The 15413-nt window shown below is 43.3% G+C and overlaps 1 protein-coding gene and 1 pseudogene across 5 annotated transcripts in view; both read right to left on the bottom strand.

Moving 5' to 3' along the window:
• The window catches only part of TJP1 (tight junction protein 1), a 266030-nt gene that overhangs the window by 122877 nt on the left and 127740 nt on the right, over nucleotides 1-15413 (bottom strand). The window lies entirely within an intron of this gene.
• LOC129550829 (U4 spliceosomal RNA) lies at nucleotides 8953-9076 on the bottom strand (annotated as a pseudogene).

Below are 15413 nucleotides of genomic sequence, written 5' to 3'. Positions count from 1 at the left end.
CGAAGAGCCCACAGATACAGAAGGCTGACTATATCTATGTGTCTTCCAGCTCTTGCTATAGAAAGGACTAAAAACAATATAAACTCAGTATCAATGAGCCAAACCACTGCCCACACTGTAATCTCCAGCCAGGAATGGATGATTACAAGAAACATGTGAGATAGGCTTCCCTGGTGGCACAGTGTTGCAATTCAGTAGGTGCGGGTTCAATCCCTGGGTCAAGAAGATCCCCTGGAGGAGGGTGGCTACCCACTACAGTATTCTTGCCTGGAGAATCCTATGGACAGAGGAGCCTGGCAGGCTATGGTCCATGGGGTCGCAGAGTCAGACACGATTGAAAGACTAACGCTTACTTACTCCCCCGGATATCCTGAGATATACTGTGCTGGAAAGCAAGGGCACTCTCAAGGAGTAATGGTGCCAAGGGAGACAGAAGCCAACAAGTAGCTCCCAAGGCCCAAAGATGTAACAATTTGAGCCTCAAAAAAACGCAAATGACTGAAACACACTGAATATCTAAAACCCATGATGAGTTCATAATACAAGCATACCTCATGTTATTGTACTTTGCATCTTTTATAAACTTAAGGCTGTCAAGGATGGCTAGGATTTTTTTAGTAACCAACTACTTTTAAATTAAAGTATATATATTGTTTTTTCAGACACATTGCTATTATTGCACACAGACTACAATATAGTGTAAACCTATCTCTTGTATGCACTGGGAAATAAAATAATTTGTCTAACTCTACTATGATATTCACTTTATTGCAGTGGTGTGGATTAAAACCTTTCATATCTTCGAAGTCTGGCTGTAATATCAAAAATGAGCAGAAAAAAGAAAGAGATACCCCAAACCACTATGAACTGAGTAGCTCTGGATATAACTAGCGCTGATGCTGCTAAGTCGCTTGAGTCATGTCTGACTCTGTGCGACCCCACAGACGGAAGCCCACCAGGCTCCCCCGTCCCTGGGATTCTCCAGGCAAGAACACTGGGGTGGGTTGCCATTTCTTTCTCCAATGCATGAAAGTGAAAAGTGAAAGTGAAGTCGCTCAGTCGTGTCCGACTCTTGGCGACCCCATGGATTGCAGCCTACCAGGCTCCTCCATCCATGGGATTTTCCAAGCAAGAATACTGGAGTGGGGTGCCATTGCCTTCTCTGTATAACTAGTGCACCAACTCCTTATTCTGTAAGCCATCCATTAAAAGGCTCAGCTGTCCGAACACGCTGCAGGTAACTAAGTGACTCTAATTGATGAGGGAAAGTTCCTTATAAAAGAAACTCCAACTAGCAAAATCTGGAAGAAAGGACAGAGTTAGGAAATCACTGCCTTATAATAACAGATTCGTGTAATGATCATCAAAGGGTCAGCCCACCCATCAACGTTAGCATCAGTGAAAGTAAGACAAGCCTCCACGTGACGAGACTGGAAGCACGGGGGTCCTCTTTAAAAAGGACACCTGCTCCAGGAGTGGCACTGAATGAAATTCACCCACTAAGCAACTTTCACAAACAGAAGTACGGGAGCTAGAGAGGCACGTCAAATGATCCCAAAAGGAAGCAGCCACATGAATACAGAATGCAGGAGGTTCTTTGTAGGAAAACAGACCAGTCTTCAAAGCAGATCAATAGGGAAAAAGAAAAAGAAAGGCAAGTTGGGACTGCTATGGACTTTATGTGGGTGGAATCCTTTCCAAATCTACCTGCTGCAAAAAGAGACAACTGGGAAAATTTAATTATGGACTAAGTGCTGAGAATACCACGACATGACCACGGCTGGCGGCTACCTAAGCAAGGTCTCCTTTTTCAGGGGAGGCATATTGAAACACACAGAGCCAAAACAGCACCATGGGACTTGCTTGAAAATACTTCAGCAAAGAGAAAACTTTTAAAACGGAGGCCAAAAAAAAGGCAGCAAAATACTGAAAATTGTTGAATCCAAATGATGGGCATATAAGAGGTTTAATGTGTTATTCTACTTCAGGGTAGGTTTGAATGTTGGTATGCATTTGAAATTTGTTATGAAAATACTCCCATCATCACAGGTAGATACACTGCAAGTAACTGTCATAAATTCCTGCCAACCCCTTTGGATATCCCACTGCAATGTGATGTGGCAGCTCTTCTTGGCATGAGGGAGAGTCTTTCTTTTCCCCCTTGAGACTGGGCAGCAGCATGACTTGTTTCAAAGGGCGAACACAGCACAAGCAGAGGCCTGAAAAGCACCTGGCTTGCTCTCTCTTGTTGCTGACACCTCTGCGACCCCCAGGAAGGAAGCCAGGTTAGCCTGCTGGAGCGGTCACAGGGGAAATAAATGAGATGCTCAGGCTGATAGTCTGCCGGCCTCCAGACATACGAGCAAGGAAATTCTAGACCCGCAGTCCCGGCCAAGTCACAGGCGGATGGCATCTGCATGAGTGAGCCCAGGTGAGTCTAGCAAAAGGAACCACTCAGCTCATCTGAGCCCAAACAGCCAGCCCACAGAACCATGATTATGTTTAAAGATGCTAAGTATGGGGGTGGCCTGTTACAAAGCAAGGACAAACTGACATGTAAACTAAACCTGCAGGAGTACTACACAAACATATGCAAAACATCATCAGCTTCTTAGTACTGTGGGGCAAAGGCATGCACTCAGTCAGGGTATCTGAATGGGAGTTTCAGAGCACTGGAAAATGATGCACTGAAACTGCTCTAGACACAGGGCAGGTTTGAGTACTCTGCCCCCTTTTGTATGTATAATGAGAGCGAAAAACCAATCAGTCCCTCCACTGCTGCTGCTAAGTCACTTCAGCTGTGTCCGACGCTGTGCGACCCCATAGACAGCAGCCCACCAGGCTCCCCCGTCCCTGGGATTCTCCAGGCAAAAGTAATGGAGTGGGTTGCCATTCACACATAGAGGCAAATATGCCAGATAAACTTAAGGGAACATTTTCTTTTTCCTTTTCAGGACTAAAAAGGTCTGGCTCTGACCCTGGTTACCGTGATCAGACGTGACACACAAGCCTTTGGGATGGTTGGCAGATGGCCCTGCCTGTCTCCTCAGACCCACCCCAACTAGCCAGTGCTAGAGAGAGCCTGGCTGACCCTCCCTCCTCCTAGGGCCGCGCTGGGGCTGCCTGGCACCCTGGAACACATCTGGGCCACCTTCCAACAGGGCAGATTTCTCCCTGTGAACCCCAAGAACAAATCATGTCTCCTCTTTACGACAGATGTTCACCAGCAGATGATGGACTCATGGGATTAATTATAGAGTGCTCAGGGCGTCACGGATAAACTAGGCAAAGTCACTGAGGTACACAGGGATGCTTCAGCTAAGGTATTTTTTACTAAAAGAAAATATGAAAAGATTTTAAACTATGATCAATTTAGCTGAATCACACAGCTTCAAAATGATCGTAAGGACTGTGTAGCTCATCTTAGTGTCATTAGCGAAATATTGTACTTGTGAAAGAAAATTTCAACATAGTTAAATACTTCTCCAAATATTTCTCCATAATAGCTATTTATTTGGAAATATCTGAAAGTTAATTTGTTCCTTTAATTTTTGATGAATATTATTTTCAGTACATTAGAATTACTTTTCACACACTTGCCACCACATTTACATGCTAATTGATCCAGTCTCTTCATTTATATTTTTAAAGGTGCAGTATGGTTTTCTGTAAGTACATTTTTTGTTTGTTTGCTTCATTTATTTATTTTTGGCTGTACTGGGTCTTCGTTGCCATGTGAACTTTTCTCTAGTTGCAGTTATCCAGGGCTATTCTCTAGTTGCAGTCCACAGGCTTCCCATTGCAGTGGGTTCTCTGTTGCCGAACACAGGCTCCAGGTGCATGGGCTCAGCAGTTGTGGCACTTGGGCTCAGCAGTTGTGGTTCCCAGGCCCTAGAGCACAGGCTCAATAGTTGTGGCACACAGGCTTAGTTGCTCCGTGGCAGGTGGAATCTTCCTGGATCAGGGATCGAACCCGTGTCTCCTGCATTGGCAGGCAAGTTCTTTACCACTGAGCCACTAGGGAAGGTCTCTATAAGTACATTTTTTAAAGCACAAGAGTCTTGAAAGTAAATAACCATATTTTATACTATTTTGAATTAGCAAATTATTATTCAGTAAATGCTGTAAAAGCTTTTTTGGACTATGGATTTGGATTAACATTATGCAACAAGGTTTAACAATATTTTGGGGAAGAATGGACTTAAAAAAAAAATTTTTTTTAAAGTGGTGGCTGCTTTCTTAACTGTGAAACTACACTTACAGAGGACACATGGAAATCTGAGGCTGAGCTGAAGGTACACAGGGAACTAAGGGTCCCAGACATATCCCTCACCTGAGAGAGGCTTTGAGCTCCTGGCAGCTCTGCCTTCTCTTCTGGAAAGGGCCACACAAAGGGCTAGGAAAAGCCATTAACTCATTATCTTTCTACTTAAAACTAAAACAAATATTCTCTTTGGCTAACAAAGTGTGGACACACATGCTGAAAGCATCAAAGAGAACGTGAAGGAAATATCTGGAAAAGGTCTTCTGGGACTAAGCTTTCCTTATCTGTGCAGCAGTGGGGGTGGGAGATGGGAGCTGACTCCGAGGGATCCGTGTGGGTGGGGCAGGGCTGGATTAATTCTAAGACCCTTTCCAGCCGTGACTTTCAGTGATCTGAACAGTCAAAAAGTGAAGATCTTTTTCATTCCTGAGGCCCTGAGGCCACTGTGGAATGTGGTTATTTGGAGGTCTTACAAGTTTTGGAAATATACATATTATAAAACCATATACTTTGTTTCTATGAAAAGCTAACATTAGACCAGTTCAATCTTCAGTTCATTTCAGTCGCTCAGCCATGTCCGACTCTTTGCGACCCCATGAATCACAGCACGCCAGGCCCCCCTGTCCATCACCAACTCCCGGAGTTCACTCAAACTCATATCCATCGAGTCGGTGATGCCATACAGCCATCTCATTCTCTGTCGTCCCCGTCTCCTCCCGCCCCCAATCCCTCCCAGCATCACAGTCTTTTCCAGTGAGTCAACTCGTCGCATGAGGTGGCCAAAGTATTGGAATGTGATTAATATTTCCACAAGAGAGTACATATTTATATAAAATGAAAAGTTTTATAACAACTAGCCAAATTAAAAAAACACATAAAAGTCCAGCTTATTTTAAACCTGTGTGTGAGAGTGTATGTTTTGAAAGGGTGTGGTTTCCTGGCTGGGTTGTTTGGAAACATTCTGACAAAGCCAAATTCACTCCTCTGATAGCCTAAATCAGCAAGGAACAGGCGCCTAAAATAGCACAGAAAAGGATATTCCTATACATATAATCAATTTAAATCAACTAAGAACAGTGATTTTAAAAAGATTTCTAATCTGTATTCTCCTAATTCCCTTTTAGAGTTAGTCTACACAATTAGCTGGATTGGAAAATGTAGCAACACTTCACATACTTTTCACTCATTCACTCATTAATCCTCAGCAAATATTTCTTCCTTGGTGGCTCAGACAGTAAAGAATTGCCTGCAACGCAGGAGAGCCAGTCAGGTTCTATCCCTGGGCCACGAAGATCCCCTAGAGAAGGGAATGGCAACCCACTCCAGTATTCTTGCTTGGGAAATCCTATGGACAGATGAACCTGGTGCAGTTCATGGGGTCCCACGACTGAGTGACTAACACTTAATTTTTTACAAATATTTATATATCTCTTAGTATGTGCCAGAAATAATGTCTGTTAATTTTTTTTTCCAGTTTTTCTTTTTCATACTCCTGCTTTTGTTAGGTATGAGGCCATATTCAGATGACTCAAGCATACTTGTAAAATTGAAATATAGTTGATTTACAACACTGTGTTAATTTCTACTAAATAAATAATTTTAAAAGAATACTTTTAAAATATGATACCTAAACCAGAATGCTTTCTTACTAAGGGAGAAACACACCCCTCAGGGTCACCCCTCACACTGCAGTGTCAGGAGGAACAAAGAGATATCCAAGTACTTTCTTACTCTTCACCAACCCCACGCCCCAAAAGGGAAGCACAGTTCCGGTTGGACTTAACATGTGCTTCTCCGACTATTGTTAAGAGAAGTTGTTCTTGTAATGACCAACTTTTAGAGAGTCAATCCAGGACACAGCAATAACAGACAAAAAAAATAATAATGTAACATTTAATAAGTAATTATACACATATTATTGCTTTAACCTAAAAAATAGGTACTGATGGAAATTATATTATTCTGCATTCTCTTTTTGTTATATAAATGTTATTATTTAAATAAAACAACAACAGAATTTGTTGAGTGGCAATCAGTAGTAATTAACAGGAGTAAAATGATGCATGAGAAACATGTAACAATATTTTTAAATGTTTCTTGTGTCCTCTGATACAGCAATTTAGCTCATTTAAAATCATTTATTAGATATTTAGATTTTGTAGGCTGTAATGGTGCATACATAACTATGAGCTTGTCAGAACACACAGAACTGTACAACACAAAGAATGAACTCTAATGATAGCTATGGACATTGAGTGAGTGAAGTGAGTGAAAGTTGCTCAGTTGTGTACAACCCCTTGCGACCCCATGGACTATACAGTCCATGGAATTCTCCAGCCCATAATACTGGAACGGGTAACCTTTCCCTTCTCCTGGGGATCTTCCCAACCCAGGGATCAAACTCAGGTCTCTCACTTTGCAGGCGGATTCTTTACCAGCTGAGCCACAAGGGAAGCCCAGCTATGGACATTAGTTGTTTTCTTTTAATGTTAAGTCCCTCTGCATTTAATAACTTTTTTCCTTCAGCACATTTTGTCTTGTATTAGTATGCCACTGTGGCTCTCTTATAGTCACTCTTTGCATGATATGTCTTTCTCATTCTTTACTTTCCACCTCTTTGAATCTAATGGACCCTTTTTTAAAATCCAGCCTGACAATCTGTGAATTTTGAATGGAATGTTTAATACATGCACATTTAGTTTTATAACTTATCTAGTTGGAAGTATCTCTGCCATCTGGATATTTATTTTCTATACGACTCTGTGTTTTGTTCATCTATTCCTCCTCTATTGTCTCTTTTTCAGTAAGTAGATGTTTTGTTATGTATCATTTTCATTTTTGCATGGACCTTTGGACTATTTTTGGTTTTAGTTATCTTCCTGCATGCTAGGTCACTTCAGTCATATCTGACTCTTTGCAATCCCATGCACTGTAGCCCACCAGGTTCCTCTGTCCATGAGATTCTCCAGCAAGAATACTGGAGTGGGTTGCCATTTCCTTCTCCAGGGGAAATTCCTGATGCAGGAATCAAACCTGGGTCTCCAGCATTGCAGGCAGATGCTTTACCATCTGAGCCACTACTATTTAACTACCATACACACACACAAATGTCCTGTTCCTTTCTGCTCCACGACACCATAGGGTATTAGTACCATTACTCTGTTTCCTTTCCCTATAATACCTGCCTGCCTTTGTCAAGCCCACAGAACAATGATGCCTGGTGTCAGTCCAGTGGGATGACATCAAACTAAATATCCTCTCAACAAAAAAACGAGCAGGTTCTCAGACTTGTGGTAATTCATTTCCACCTCTCCAAAAATGTTCACCCACTTCATATCTACAAGCTTAAGTTAATCAGGTTGTCTGCATCCATAAATTCATCAAATGAGCTACATCTAAAAGATTCACTGTTTTATAAAAACTCTTCATTTTCAAACAATTAAAGATTCAGGAGAAACTGCAAAGCAATGTACAGGGAAGTTTCATGGTGCCTTCACCCTGCCCACATTGAGGTCAGCACCAAACACATCCCCAGGACAACGTGGCTACCAAAAATGCACACTGGACAACCAGAGACTGGATTTCATGAGCTGTCCTGTGCATGGGTGCCTGCTCTTATGCTGCTTGTTTTAACCACAACCACCACCACCCCCCAAGACATTCACTCACACTCCTTTCCCACAGAGCTCCCTCCTATCAGTCCTTCATAACCACACCCATCCTGTCCTCCATTCCCTGACCCAGCAACTAGTGATCTGATCTTCATCTCTGTAATTACATTACTTCACGAATATTACATACATGTAATCACAAGGTATGTAAGCTTTCAGAACTGGCTTTTTTCACTTGGCACAGTTTCCCTGAGATTTCCACAAGCTGCTGCACATCCCAGTGGCTTGTTCTCCCTTGGTGCTGAGTGGTGTCCAGGGTACGGATGGATCACAGTCTGCTCAACCATCCCTCACTGAAGGATACCGTCAAGGGCAAACCTGCTATGAGTGTCTGTGTACCGATCCCAGCATGGAAATAACTCCTCACTTCTCTGGGATAAATGCCCAAGAATTCAAAAGCTGAGTCCCTACAGTGAATTCATGTTTAGTTCTGAAGGAACTGCCCACCTATTTTCCAGCGATGCTGTACCACTTTTCATCCTCACAGCAATGATTGAGGGATCCAGACGCTCTGCGTCTTCAGTATTGTCCACAGGTTACCCTTTAGCCACTCTGATGACTATCTTAATGGTATCTTAGATGCTTTTAGTTTGCATTTCCCTAATGGCTAATGATATTGAACAGCTTGTCAGGTGTGGGGTTGTTGGTTTTTTTTTTGGCCACACCACAAGATCTTCATTCCTGACCAGGAACTGAACCCAGGCTCTTGGCCCTGAAAGCGCCAAGTCCTAACCACCGAACTGCCAGGAAATTCCCCCATTTTCCCAACAAATTTTTCTTTACTGTTATTTTGAGAGTTATTTAAACAGTCTAGATATAAGCACTTTGTTGGATTCCTAGTTTGCAAACATTTTTTTCTGGTAAATAGCTTATCTGAATCCTTTCAACAGACTCTTTCCCAAGGCAAAGGCTGTCTTGATGAATTCGAACTTATCAATTTTTCCCTCTTATGAATCACACTTTTGGTATCAAGTCAACAGTTCCCAGCCCTGTTCTAAGTCCTGAAGATATTCTCTTACATTGTTTTGTAGAAGTTCTATAGTTTTACGTTTTACATTTAAGTTTGTCTTTTTTTTTTTCAATTGGCAATAATCACACCTCATAAACCTCACTGGTTACGATACTACCACTGTGCAAAGCTTGTCTATCAGTCTTCAGTTCAGTTCAGTCCCTCAGTTGTGTCTGACTCTGCGAACCCATGGACTGCATCACACCAGGCTTCCCTGTCCACCACCAACTCCCAGAGCTGGCTCAAACTCATGTCCATTGAGTCGGTCATGCCACCCAACCATCTCATCCTCTATTGCCCCCTTCTCCTCCTGCCTTCAATCTTTCCCAGCATCAGGGTCTTTTCTAATGAGTCATTTCTTCGTATCAGTTGGCCAAAGCATTGGAGCTTCAGCTTCAGCTTCGGTCCTTCCAGTGAATATTCAGGACTGATTTCCTTTAGGATGGACTGGTTTGATCTCCTTGCAGTCCAAGGGACTTCCAAGAGTCTTCTCCAACACCTCAGTTCAAAAGCATCAATTCTTCGGCAGTCAGCTTTCTTTATGGTCCAACTCTCACATCCATATATGACTACTGGAAAAACCATGACTTTGACTTTGTGGGCAAAGTAATGTCTCTGCTTTTTAATATGCTGTCTAAGTTTGTCATAGCCTTTCTTCCAAGGAGCAAGCGTCTTTTAATTTCATGAATGTAATCACCACCTGCAGTGATTTTGGAGCCCAAGAAAATAAAGTCTGTCATTGTTTCCATTGTTTCCCCATCTATTTGCCATGAAGTGATGGGACCAGATGCCATGATCTGCATTTTTTGAATGTTGAGTTTTATGACAGCTTTTTCACTCTCCTCTTTCACTTTCATCAAGAGGCTCTTTAGTTCCTCTTTGCTTTCTGCCATAAGGGTGGTGTCATCTGCATATCTGAGGCTACTGATATTTTTCCCAGCAATTTTGATTCTAGTTTGTGCTTCATCCAGCCCAGCACTTCGCATGATGTACTCTGCATATAAGTTAAATGAGCAGGGTGACAGTATACAGCCTTAACATACTATTCCCAGTCTGTTATTCCATGTCCAGTACTAACTGTTGCTTCTTGACCTGCATACAGATTTCTCAGGAGGCAGGTAAGGTGGTCTGGTATTCCCATCTCTTTAAGAATTTTCCACAGTTTGTTGTGACCCACAGAGTCAAAAGCTTTAGTGTAGTCAATGAAGCAGTAGATGTTTTCCTAGAATTCTCTTGCTTTTTCTTTTTTTTCAAAAATTTTTATTAGAAAACTTAAATTTACAATGTGTTTATATCACTCACTGAGTACATGGCATTTAAAAACAACATCATTACAGAAAGATAACAAAAATCGATGTTGGCAATTTGATCTCTGGTTCTTCTGCCATCTCTAAATCCAGTTTGAACATCTGGAAGCTCTCGGTTCACATACCATTGAAGCCTAACTTGGAGAATTTTCAGCATTACTTTGCTAGTGTGCGAGATCAGTGCAATTGTGTGGTAGTTTGAACATTCTTTGGCATTGACTTCCTTTGGGATTGGGATGAAAACTGACCTTTTCCAGTCCTGTGGCCCTTCTGAGTTTTCCAAATTTGCTAGCATATTAAGTACAGCACTTTAACAGCGTCATCTTTTAGGATCTGAAATACTCAACTGGAATTCCATCACCTCTGCTAGCTTTGGCCCTAGTAATGCTTCCCAAGGCTCATCATCATTTTTAAACGAACCAAATGGGTAAGTTACACCTCTTTCACAGAAAATAATTTGAACTTGTGGGAACAAAGTTTTAGTTTAGTTGAGAATGTTGCCCTAATCTGATGACTTAACTTTTAAACAGTCATTAAAAAATGAGTCATCTTCTCACCATGAGTTTTTGCCTCAACCTAAACGTAACAGCAAACAACTTGGGTGCAGTTGCTCCATCTTTTCCTAGGTTTCTTACACATTGTCAAAGACCATCAAGCAGTTCTGAAGAAATAGCATACAAATATTCAGACCTCTTTTCTCCATTCTCATCCTCAATGTGTGTCCAAATCAGAGGACATGCCTTTTATCTGCACTTTGGAAAAAGGATTTGGGGGGTGAGGGTGCAGGGAATACTATTTCACGTCAGGTCAAAGTTTTAACATCACATGATGCCTGAGAACACCACCAGCCATTGGGTCAACAATCTCTGCATTTCTATAAATGCAAACATTGCATTAAGTGCTTCTAAACATTCTGAGGAAGCTGAAAAGTAACCAAACACTTGCATTAGGAAAGCATCTCAGGTGAATCTTTTTAGGAGTGTTGTGTATGAGGTGTGCAGGCATGTAGCATGTGAGACCATTTCAGTTTCTTCACTCAGACTAACTGGGATTCACATTTGCTCTATCTGCTGAACAGACAGATAAACAGAGTAGGACAAGATATCAACAACCTTGCACTGTTTGCTTAATGAGATATCATTTAAACCTTCACAGAAACAAAGAAAGTGTCAGTTACTCAGTCATGCCTGACTCTTTGCGACCCCATGGACTGTAGCCCACCAGGCTCCTCCATCTCTGGGATTTTCCAGGCAAGAATGCTGGAGTGGGTTGCCATTTCCTTCTCCAGGGAATCTTCCTGACACAGGGATCAAACCCGGGTCTCCTGCATTGCAGGCAGACTCCTTATAGTCTGAGCCACAGAAATGAAGATGATCTGAAATGTCAATTTTCAAATCAAAACACCTCACAGCTGAGTAGAACACTTCTGCTGCCCCGATCTGACACACCCCTGACCTACCGCAGAAGCAGGATGTTGGACAAGCCCTGACAGGACCAGATCTAAGCCACATGGCCCAACACGTCCGCCAGGGAGATTTCCTCTTTCTTGCCCACGTGGCACATTATTGCAACTTCTGGATTGGGAAATGGAACCTTCCTCAGTTTCATAGAGTAGTCGGGCAATAAGGTCGTGTTGCATTCCTGTGGCCTGCCAGAGATTCTTCCACACCAGCTAGTTTCAATTGCATATTGGTGTCTTTGGCAGAGATGGGGGACTTTTGATTGACTGGGAAATACCTGCCTATCTCAGCCCCAGTTGGTGGGCTCCACTCTGCACTTCCACAGCCCCCTCCCCATGCCCTGCCCCCACTCCGTTCTGGGTGCTGCACTCTAGGCTCTGTTTGGGTCACCTGCTCTTCCTGATCCAGTCCTCCTGGTCCCCATGCATCTCTTTATCTGTTGTTAAAATTTCACGGTCATTCATTTTCAGTGAGGTCTGGGCGATGCTGCCACTGCTATTGCAATTGTTTTCATTTTAATTATCTGAATCCTTAGAAAGCATGATCAGAATGTTCACAATGTTTAACACTTTAACCAGCACTATCTCAACACAAAGCACACAGTTAACCAACAGTCAACACCGAATTCTTAATGCTTGGGCTGCATCACCCTTAATTACACACTTAAACCTCCCGGCTTGGTGATGCAACAATAGTGTATTTACTGTGACCTGCAAAACGTGGTGCCACCAGCCATCAGCGCAAAGAGTGACCACTGGCACAGAAGGCAAATAACGCACCCAGGACCCAAGAAACACTAAGATGGTATTGTTTCCAGCCCCTGTTTGAGGGGAGGGGACCATCTTATGAGCTCTGTACTCCCCTTCACCCAACCTTCAGTACCCATCACCAGAAGCCAGGGTTTCGTGTCCCAGGGTGAGATTTCTTGGGACAGGATATTGAGTGCTAGAATGAGGATACTCTGTGCCAAAGAAGTCAGTGAGTCCCTCAGGGACACCACAGAAGAGCCTTCTAAGGGGTCCTGGGCCAGGATGACCCCACCCTCTGGCTCCAGTGGAACCTTTCTGGACAACCAGGGAGAGATGGCTCAGACAGCAGATAAACGGGCACGCCTCCCCTCCTTCTCAGCTACATCCCCACTTCATACCTAGACCAAAAGTTATAACTGTCCACAGCCTCCTCACTCCCCAAAAGGAAGAGGGGCAGGCTCTGAACCTGGAGAGCGCAGTGTGCAGACTTCCTCAGACATCGCTACTCAAGGCACACAGGAGAGCTGCTTGCAGCAGCACCTGCCACAAACACAAAGCACTGGTCTTCACCATCCACTGTATTTCTGAATTAGATGCCACGCACCATTCTGCATGTTTGGAATACAAAAAAGAATAGAGAGAATGTCTCTCTCCTCAAAGAATCTCTCCTAGAGAAGGAGACGATATATGAGAAAAGAACCAGAGAACGAGCGCTGAGAGCAGGTGGAGACAAGGGAAGCAGAGAACAAGGAGGTTTGCTTGGATGGGGGCTTGAGGAAGGCATACCCAGGAGGTGGGTTGGTGGGAGGGTAACTTCTGACACAGGAAAACGTGGACCCGGGAATAAGTCCCTGTATTTCAAAGTCCTTGGAGTACATTTCAAAGGGTGCCACCACTTCGAGGGCAGGAGCTGGCATTTCCCATGAGTGGCAAGGAGACCCCACCAAGGGTGCACGTGACTGCATGCGGTTGACAAGAAGGGGAGGGAAGCCTGGCAGCATCCCCACCAGCCTAGAGGGCTGGGTTTCTCCGTGACCGGACGGTAGGGGCGCTGATCCCCACGCCCCATGCAGTCTGGACTGGAGTCGGGTCTGGCAAGTCCACGACAAAGAGCTGACCAGGCAGAAGGGCAGGAGGAAAACATTTCAGCAAAAATATTTAACCTACTGAAGATAATTTATATCTGTGTACAAACAACCTGCTGATTAAAACGGATCCTTAACTGCTCATTAAAAGAAGGTCTGTCCTCCAGGACCTATACTTTGGAGCACTTAGTTACCACTGAATTAGAGTCACAGTATCAGCAAAGTGGAGAAAGGCTGCATTTATTTATATGCTATAACTTTACTTCTCTGACTAAGTAAATTTATACCATATGCGTCGGTGGAGATGCTGTCCATGGATTCCACGTAGGGTCTGCTGGCAGAGCCCACAGGATGTGCTGAGAGAAGAGACGCCAGAACAGGGCAAGAGAGGAGCCAAGGAAAACGCTAAGATTTTTTATCTAAGCTACTGAAAGTGTGGGAGCCTCCATCAAATAAGATCATATACCGTGTGGAAAAGCAGGTTTTGGTGGCTGACGTCAGCAGCTAGTTTTGGCGTGTTGTGCAAGAGGCTGATGCGGATGTCCATGGAGGAACACAGGGTCAGCGTGGGAAATGTGACTGGACTTGAGGTCCAGGGTGAATGCAGAGATCATCAGTGGGAGGTTCTCTCTGAAGCCATTGGTGGTGAGCTCACACAGCAGAGGTTGTGAATGCACAGAAGAGACCCAGGATGGAGCATGTCAGGGTCAGAAGTCAGGGAGAAGTGACCCAGGCGACTGCGAGTGAGGAGCCAACAAGATGGAGGACAGTGTCTTAGAAGCCAAGTGAGGCTGATGTTTGAAGGAGGAGGGACTGATCAACCGTGAACTGTGGCAAACGCTGTCCCCTGGCTAAGAACGAGAACCGACCAAATGGACACCCCAAATCCTCACAAAAGGTACGTTAAACCAGTCTGTAATCTTTTAATAAGTCCTTATAATTAAACACGACATTTACAGACGTGTTTATCTCCTTTCCTAAATCTCACCGAAATGACACCAAGTTATAAGCACACAAGGACAAAGAGACAGCACCGGTCAGGAAGTGTCTCCTTCCTCTCCCTCTCCCCTAAAACCTTAATCAGACCCTGGAATCTATTCCAGACAACATCCCAACAGACCCTCAAAATGCTTGAAGCAAAAACTGATAAAGATGAAAAGCCCCTCCTAGAAGTTAGGAACTGCAGGCTCCTCTCAGCAGGTCTGATTAAAAGTTTATGGCACTAAATACTTGAATGGAAAATGCTGGAAGGTCTCAAATTAATAACCTAACTTCCTACCTCAAGAAACTGGGGGTGGGGGTAGGGAGAGCAAAATCAGGCCAAAGTGAACAGAAGGAAGTAATACAGATAAGACTAAAAGCCAGCAAAATTAAAAACAGAAAAACAAAAGAGAAAAGCAAAAACCAGAATGCTGGTTCTTGGGGAAGGAAGATCAATAAAACTGAACAAAAGTCTAATGAGACTGACAAACATAAAAAGAGAGAAAACACAAAAGACCACTATCAGAAATGAAATAAGGGACATCAGTACATATCCCATAGTCAGTGATAAGATAACAAGGAAATCCCATGAACAACCTTTTCAGAAATTTGAAAACTCAAAAGAAATGGACTAAATACCTCAAAACCCACAAACTACCAAAACTCAACCAAGATCAAATAATCAATCTGAACAGTCTTATCACCTTTAAAAAATGCGTATCTAACTTTAAAGCTTCCAAAAGATAAACTTCCAGGGCCAAAAGGATTCACTGGGGAATTCTACCAAACATTTAAGTAAGAATTAACACCAATCAAGGGCTACCCTGGTGGCTCAGCAGTAAAGAATCCGTCTGCCAATGCAGGAGACAAGGGTTCAACCTCTGGGT

Source organism: Moschus berezovskii, chromosome 21, assembly GCF_049115385.1.
Source record: "Moschus berezovskii isolate FMDL1 chromosome 21, NW_MosBer_1.0, whole genome shotgun sequence".
Classification (NCBI taxonomy): domain Eukaryota; kingdom Metazoa; phylum Chordata; class Mammalia; order Artiodactyla; family Moschidae; genus Moschus; species Moschus berezovskii.
The sequence above is the reverse complement of the archived record's forward strand: the minus strand, read 5'-3'. Positions and strand labels throughout refer to the sequence as shown.